We start from the raw sequence: 8,043 nt of genomic DNA, 5'->3' as shown, positions 1-8,043 counted from the left end.
GAAAAACCCAGATCTATTTCTTAAAGACCAAGGATGAGGTCTTTGATCGATTCAGAGATTTTAAGGCTCTCGTTGAAAACATGACAGGGAAAAAGATAAAGGTATTGCATTCAGATAATGGTGGAGAATATACGAACAAAGACTTCACATATTTTTGCGCAAAGGAGGTAATCAAAAGAGAATGGACAACTCCATATATCCAGAGCAGAATGGAGTAGCAGAGCGGAAAAATATAACTATTGTTGGGGAAACAAAAGCTATGTTGTATGATCATGACTTGCCTATATTCTTATGGGCAGAGGCTTGCAACACAAAGATATATATCTATAATATAACTCCTCACAAAGTGTTGGGGAAGAGAATGCCTGAAAGTTTCTTCACTGGGAAGAAGCCAAAAAAAATTCATATCAGGATATTTGGAAGTGTGGCATATTGTCACATTCGAGATGAAAAGCGTAAAAAACTGGATCAAACTACAAAAAAGGGGTACCTCATAGGATATAGTGAGACCTCAAAGGCATATAGAATCTACATTCCTAGCACGAGGAAAATTGTAGTGAGACGGGATGCGGAGTTCATGGAGGATAGAGATTTTAGGAAATCTCAAGAGATGCCAACAGAAGGTCAATTAGTAGATGTTCCATTAGTCCAGCAACAGCAGGGGAAACAAGGAGGTCAGGTAGAAGGACAAACATCTGGATCGAGTAAAGTGACTAGTACCAACATTTCCTCAGAGGAAGGAAATCTAGGTAGTTGTCAGAAGATGGAATGACAGGACCAGGAGGAGGAGTTGATTGAGCCTCCCACCACTAATGGTAGAACTAGCAGGGAAGTACGACAGACGATGAGGGACGTAGAGGAGTTTGTTGGAGCTCCTAGAACCAAGAAGAGGCAGCATAGACAACGTGACAGATACCAAGCCTTAGTAGCACAGGTGGAAGAACCCTCTAGCTTTTAGGAAGTCGTTCACCACCAAGTGTGGGTGGATGCCATGGTAGAAGAGTATGGTTCTATCATGACAAATGATGTCCGGGAAGTAGTACCTAGACCAAAGGATAAATTAGTTGTAGGATCAAGGTGGATCTACAAGATCAAGTATGCTTCAAATGGAAGTATAAAGAAGTACAAGGCTAGGTTCATGGAAAAAGGGTACGCACATAAAGAAGGAATGGGCTATGAAGATACCTTTGCCCCAGTATCCCGATATACCTCTATCAGATCCATTATATCCCTAGCAGCTCAAATGGGATGGGAGATTCACCAGATGGACGTCAGGACAACATTTCTGAATGGGTGATAGAAGAAGAGGTGTATATATAACAATCTGAAAGCTTCGAAACGCATGAAAAGAGAACTCGTGTGCATATTAAAGAAATCCTTGTATGGGCTTAAGTAGGCACCGAGAGCATGGTATGGTCGGATTGATAGTTACTTACAACAGTTGGGATTTAGCAAGAGTGATGTTGATCCCAATATCTACTATTTAATGGTAGAGAATGAGCCACTTATTCTGGTATTATATGTGGATGACTTGTTTTTAACAGGGTCGTCTAGGCTCATACAAGACTACAAGAAGAATCTTGAAGCAGAATTCGACATGAAGGATATGGGGTTGATGCATTATTTTCTAGGGTTGGAAGTTTATCAGGAGAATGGGGAGATCTTCCTTGGGCAAGAAAGATATGCTACAGAAATTCTGAAGAGATTCAGAATGTTGGATTGTCGACCCATGACTAGTCCCATGATCACCAACTGGAAGAAAATAGATGGATCAGGAGAAAAGGAGGTGGACCCCACCTTGTACAGACAACTCATTGGGCCACTCATGTATCTGGTCAATACTAGGCCAGACATTTGTTACATTGTCAACACCCTTAGTTAGTTCATCGTGGAACCGAAAAAGGTGCATTGGGTAGCATCTAGGCACATTCTAAGGTATTTGCGTGGAACAGTCAGACACAGGTTGAAATATTCTCGAGGGGATAATGTCAGATTGAATGGATTCATGAATGCAAATTGGGCAGGCAGTTCCGTAGACCAGAAAAGTACCTCTCGATATTGCTCCAGTATTAGATCAGGAATGATCTCTTGATGCATTAGGAAGCAGAATTCGGTAGCTCTGAGCTCAGCATAAGATGAATATATGGCAGTCGGCACAACTATGTGTGAATCTGTATGGCTTAGAAAACTGCATGAGAGTTTATTCATAAAAAAGATGGAAGCGAACATGATTTACTATGATAATAAGAGTTGTATCAAACTCTTTGAGAATCTAATATTTCATGATCAGTCAAAACACATTGATATCAAATGTCACTTTATTAGAGACTGTGTTCAACGTCGAGCAGTACAACCACAGTATGTTCCCACAGAAGATCAAGTATCAAACATACTCACAAAGGATCTAGGAAGACAAAAGTTCATTCAGTTCAAGGAGTAGATGGGTATGGTAGAGAATATGTTTCAGTAGCAGAAACAGGTGATTTCTTAGTTACAGTGACAAGGAATGAGAGGGAGTTGCAGTATAGATGCAGTGTTCGCAGTGGCAAGGTCAGTAGCAGTACAAATGTAGAATTTGCGCAGTATTTGGTGGGTAGTGATGTCAGACATCAACATTGCAGAGGGAGATGTTACACAACAACGTTATGTTTTGGTAGGTTGCATTGCTAGAGCATATTCCTCGCTAAGAGGGAGTGTTGATTTCTGGTAGCATCGGATGTGCACTAAGTCTCAAATTTTGGAGAGAGGCTTAGACACATGTATTCCACAATACCCAGAAATCATTTTGGGAAATTCCATCCGGAGACAGTTAAAATAATTAATTATGTTAATGGATCCTAAGTCTAAACCTAGGAAATTAAAATAATTCATGGGTATTAATCTAAACTGTGGGTGTAATTTCTAGAAGAAGACGAAGATCGAGTCCAAATGATCTAAGCCATTAGTTAGAATCTAATCCGGGCCATTGGTTCTCAACTCGAAGATTATAAGAAGGACATCGATGGGCATTTGGAAAACATACCAGAGGCAGATACTCAGTTACCCAAGTAAGTTTGATTTGATTAATGGTAGAAGTTCGGTAAGAGAAAACCGAATCAGAGGGAGAGTTGCAGGTGAGAAGGAGAGAGAGAGGGTACCAACATCAGTCTGGAGGTCAGGAGAAAAAGACGTAGAGCAGAAGGAGGAAAGTGTAGAGGCTATGACGTAGAGGACAGTGGAGAGGCAGTGTGATTCTGGGATAGCGTATTTCTCATGCAGGGGCTGACGCAGTGAGACGCAGAGGGGACAACAAGTCCTCTCCTGAATCAGAAACTTGTCGAGAAGTGTATGTAAAAATTCTCATAGAGAATCCTCTTCTATTCTGCTAGTTGTATCTTGTACATGAGATTTTTGTTGAAGAATAATAAAGAAACCCTCATTTACTACACCAGTTTTCCCACATTGGGTTTTTCTAGGGACATTTGTCCAAAAATAGTTGTGTCATTGTGTTATATAATTTTCTTGTTCATTTTCTTGTTTCGGCATATAATTTTTTAATAGTGAATGTTGCATTTGTATTCACTTTGATATTTACCATAGAACACAATAAATAACTTGTATGGTTTAACAAGTAGGAGAAGTAATATCAGTTGTTGCAGTAGGGATTCCTGGTTTAGGAATTTTCACAATCTCAAATGCTACAATTGTGGAAATCTTGGGCACAAGGAAACAACTTGCAAGTATGGCAAGGCAGAGCGTTCCTCTCAGAATATGCATGCTAATGTAGTAGCTAATTTGTCTCTAGTGCTTTATGTCAAAGGGACACGCTGAAAAGACAAGAAAGAAATCATAAGAAAAATCATAATAATGTTTCCTATTATTTAGGAAAGGACTCATCTGGAACTGCTAGTAACAATGAGCTTACACCTCGTGCCGGAAAAGAAAGAGGTAACCCATTTAATTCTTCTTCATAAAGAAAGAAAAAATGCAGCAAGAAGATTTGGGTGAATATAGGAGAATTTAAAGAAGAGGTGAAGGAAAAGTGCCCTCTAGACATGTGTAGCCTAGAAAAATCCCAAACATGGGAAAATGAGCAGCTAGAAAGAAATTTTGTTGTTAGGACTTGGAAAATAAAGGTGTGGAAGAAAAAGGAGTGCATTCTGCTTAGGGGGAGTATATCCTTTGTTTATCTTCATTGAAGGAAGAGAATTCCTTCAAAGGAGGCCAAATAAATCAGATGTATTTTATCAAAGAAGAATAATAAAAAGGTCATCTCAATATTGGAGGTATGACCCAGTCCCTATGTTGGGTATAGTGACAAATTTGTTTAATTCAAATATATCATCATTCTGAGAGAAATGAAAAAGAAGACAACATCGTTTCGTGGGGAGTACACAACATTAGTCTATGTTGTGGAAGAAGAGGAGTTATAACAAAAGTGTGGAATGAAAAGAGGCCCAAAGTTAAGTCAGTTCCATAGGATCATATACCCACACAGAAGCAAGGAAGGAGATGTAGGATATTAGAGAGCATTCACTCAGGGGAGTTGCTTTAGTAGTAGTAGTAGGCAACAATCGATAGCCTCAAGAAGAGTGATTGCTCAGGAAATGAAAGGTTCACATCTTGGGTGAAATACTCTTATTTCATTTAAGTTGTGAATTTGATTATGCCTAGCAATCTTATGTTCATGAACAAAATTGGTACAATATTTGAATGTCTCTTACCTTTTAGTTGGTATCACTATGTCAATTGGTGGTCTAGGTTCATGTGGAGTAACCTTTTTGTGCAAGTGGACGTTTCTTTTTTAGTAGGAGCTATAAGAATTTTCTTAATACATTGTCTAATTTGTATCAACTTCTTGGTGCAATTGGTATCATTAAGTAGCAATATCTAGTTGTGGTAGCATGATCTTAGGGGAGAGAGTTTAGCATGCTCATGAGAAGTGGGCACAATCTTAGTAGCAACAATAACAACAGCGAATATCAAGCTCAAATTCATCACTAATGGTTGGTATTTGCATGCAACAACAATACCATGAGAAATTTTAATTGGTATCTGTTTCTTTTAATTGGTACAAAAGATGCATTGGAGGAGAAAGTATTCAGCCAACAACCATAAGAGGACCAAAACTGGATGATCTTTCACAAAAGAGGTAGTATATCTTCAAGGGGAGAATATCATAAATTTATAATTCCTAGAGCAACGTTAGATACAAAAAGACATAAGGACATGTTTTACTAATACTCGATTCTTGCAAATGTCCCTATCTATGATGGTTGTAGCTAAGTTTGCATGGCATACTTTTATTTCCCCATCAAGAAGATATCAACCCTTGAAGAAGAATTCAACAGATAAGCATGCACATCAATAACCGGACCCTCAATCATTGATTATTAGAGGGAGAAGATGGAGCAACCTGCATCCCTTTGTCATTTATGTCAAAGGGGGAGAGTAAGTTGTGATGGCCCATGCAAAGCGATTGGTGGCACATGCAAGGAGAAGTTTGGAAGCAACATGACTATTGGCCATCAATGTGGAGAAGTGATGGGGTGTTTCCATCAATGCAAAAAGGGGAGATTTTTGGACAATTTTCATTTTCTGGATGGCTAGTGGTAGAAAGTGTGTTGGAATTTATGTCAATAGGCATGGAGGAGATGTGTTGGATAGTTGGCATTATCTGATAGCTAGTGACAGCAAATGTGGGAGCATTGGTGTTAACCATGTGTGCATTGATGTCCACTAGGCTAGTTGTGATGGCAACTAGGCAAACATTGATGCACATGGAGTGTCAAGCTCAAGGGGAGCCCCATGGTTGTTGCAGTATCTTGTAGAGAATCATCATAGTAGAAGGCTTATTGGAGAAGTCATAATATGATGACTATGATGGTTGGGAGTCCCTGGCTTTGAAGGAATTTATGCCTCGAGATATTAGCTCAAATTCTCTTAGAAGAAGAATAATTGGATAGTGCTCAGAAATAAATTTCCAATGGTATGTTAAAGTTCACAAATGGTTTCCTGGATCAAGAGTTATTTATAGTCAAAGTTGAGGTGCCCCAAAGTCAAAGTGGAAAATCTAAAAGTGTTTGGAGAACCCTTAAGTGTTTTAGTTTGGCAGTATTTCCAAATGTAACAAAAAATTAGCAAAGTGGTTAAGCGAATGAGTCAGGAAAATGTGGTCAACAATGCTACAGTGGGAGTGATTTTAATTGGCCCAGTCAAAGCCCACACAATAATCATCACGATGGAGTTTACCTCGGAAGATTACAAAGGGCACATAATATTAAAGCACTAGGATGAAACAGGTGGGCTTACTTGGAGAAAAAACAGAGAAACAAAGAGAACCCCGATTGGTTTGTGGTGGAGCCCACATTACAACTTGGCTCGATGATGGGAGCCCAACAGAGTTTACCCCATAGGTTTTATTGAGCACACAAAGGAGGATCGCCAGGATGATGTCAACATGACATAACTGTATGGAGGACATGTGGCAGGAAAATTCAATATTTTTTGGTGGCCTAATGGGCCAAATCCAGGTGGCATGTGTCACCACTTAGGAGGTGCCACTTGGGGTTCATAATGTATGCATGACATCATCCAAGAAGGCTACCCCGACAGGATTAGAAAGGCTCACAGGTGGAGTCTCTAAGCTGACTAGGCATTGGGAATATGTGGATTCATAGCTCATCTTAGTGGAAATATTATTGGCTCTTGGTTGCAATGGCGAACCCCACAGGACATCTTAGCTCGTAAAGGGAAGCCCGGTAGTTTTTAATGGTGCACATAAAGGCATCGGGAACAAGCATCGGGCTAACAAGGCATTATGGCAGAGTGGCAACCAATGAGAAAGACGCAGGGAGTACCCCGCAAGACAACTAAGCCTGCAAGGCCCAACCCGAAAAGTTTATGTGGAGGAAAGATGATAGTGTTAGGATAGAGAGTTACGGGCTAAGCGCTAACATGAAGTTACATGTAGAAAACGAGACCAAGGGTGTGGATAGTTAACGAAGAAAATAAGCCCTTGTAGGCTTAAAACGATTTTAGAGCTTAAAGGTTTTATTCGTAGTCACAGCACCAATTCCTATGGTGGACAAGAGGCTATGTTACAACACGAGAGGGGTTATAATAAGAAAGGATAATGGAGTTATATTTGGTGGAATTGTTAATGGGAAGCATTTGAACTTTGGATGGATGGGTCGAAAGCTATTGTGCATGCATGGTTTGAGTGCACAGGTTGAGCTAATGGGGTCAATGGAAATGGAATTTTCTAAGATCTCTTATTCAAGGAAGTGAAGGATCATGACACACAGGATAAAATGAATGGAGTTTTCCATGAAACATAATTAGCCACACTTGTTGTTTCTTGCACACTATAAATAATTAAATTGAAAAGATGTCTGGGTGCAAAAGCACCATACCTGAGTGGATCTCACGACAAGAAGAAAATAGCTCAAGTACTTGACCATAGTTCATGTTAGCGCTTGAGATTTCACCCTAGGCTGAGGAAGGTAAACCTTCAAGGCAACATCAAACCATTTCACCTCGTAGCTGATGAAAATAACATTGAAACAGATGTACATACCTCCTTCTGGCTTGCTGGGCACTCACTGGGTTTGGACTCATGACCTTGCAGTGATTTTTGACTTAAAACCCTAGACCTAAGACCATGGGACCTCAAGACAAAAACAAAAACAAGTATGACTCAATTTCATTGTGGTATGACTTAATCCAGCTAAGCCAAGAAGGGAACAAAGACCAACTCCTCCATTCAGTGTTATGGCATGCCTAGTGGGATGCAAAATTGACACTGATGAGACACCTATAAATGCATATGCAAAGAGTTATTGATCACTGATGGAGGGCTCAAGACCGACACTAACAGTTCAGAAAGCCATGCTTTCAGTATACTGTGATCTCTGTGGGAAATTAAGAAGAATGCAGAGCCCTTCTCTGATACACAGATGAACTGAGAATTAAATGTCAGTGTGGAGAAGTGCTTAGGAGTCCATTCTCAGAATTAATGTGGTTGCAGAGGTCGAGCAATTTGATGCAATAGCAGCATGTATA

Source organism: Pinus tabuliformis, chromosome 3_2 (genome assembly GCF_031772625.1).
Source record: "Pinus tabuliformis cultivar Carrire ecotype Pingquan chromosome 3_2, CPIR1, whole genome shotgun sequence".
In the NCBI taxonomy this organism is placed as follows: Eukaryota; Viridiplantae; Streptophyta; class Pinopsida; order Pinales; family Pinaceae; genus Pinus; species Pinus tabuliformis.
The sequence above is the reverse complement of the archived record's forward strand: the minus strand, read 5'-3'. Positions refer to the sequence as shown.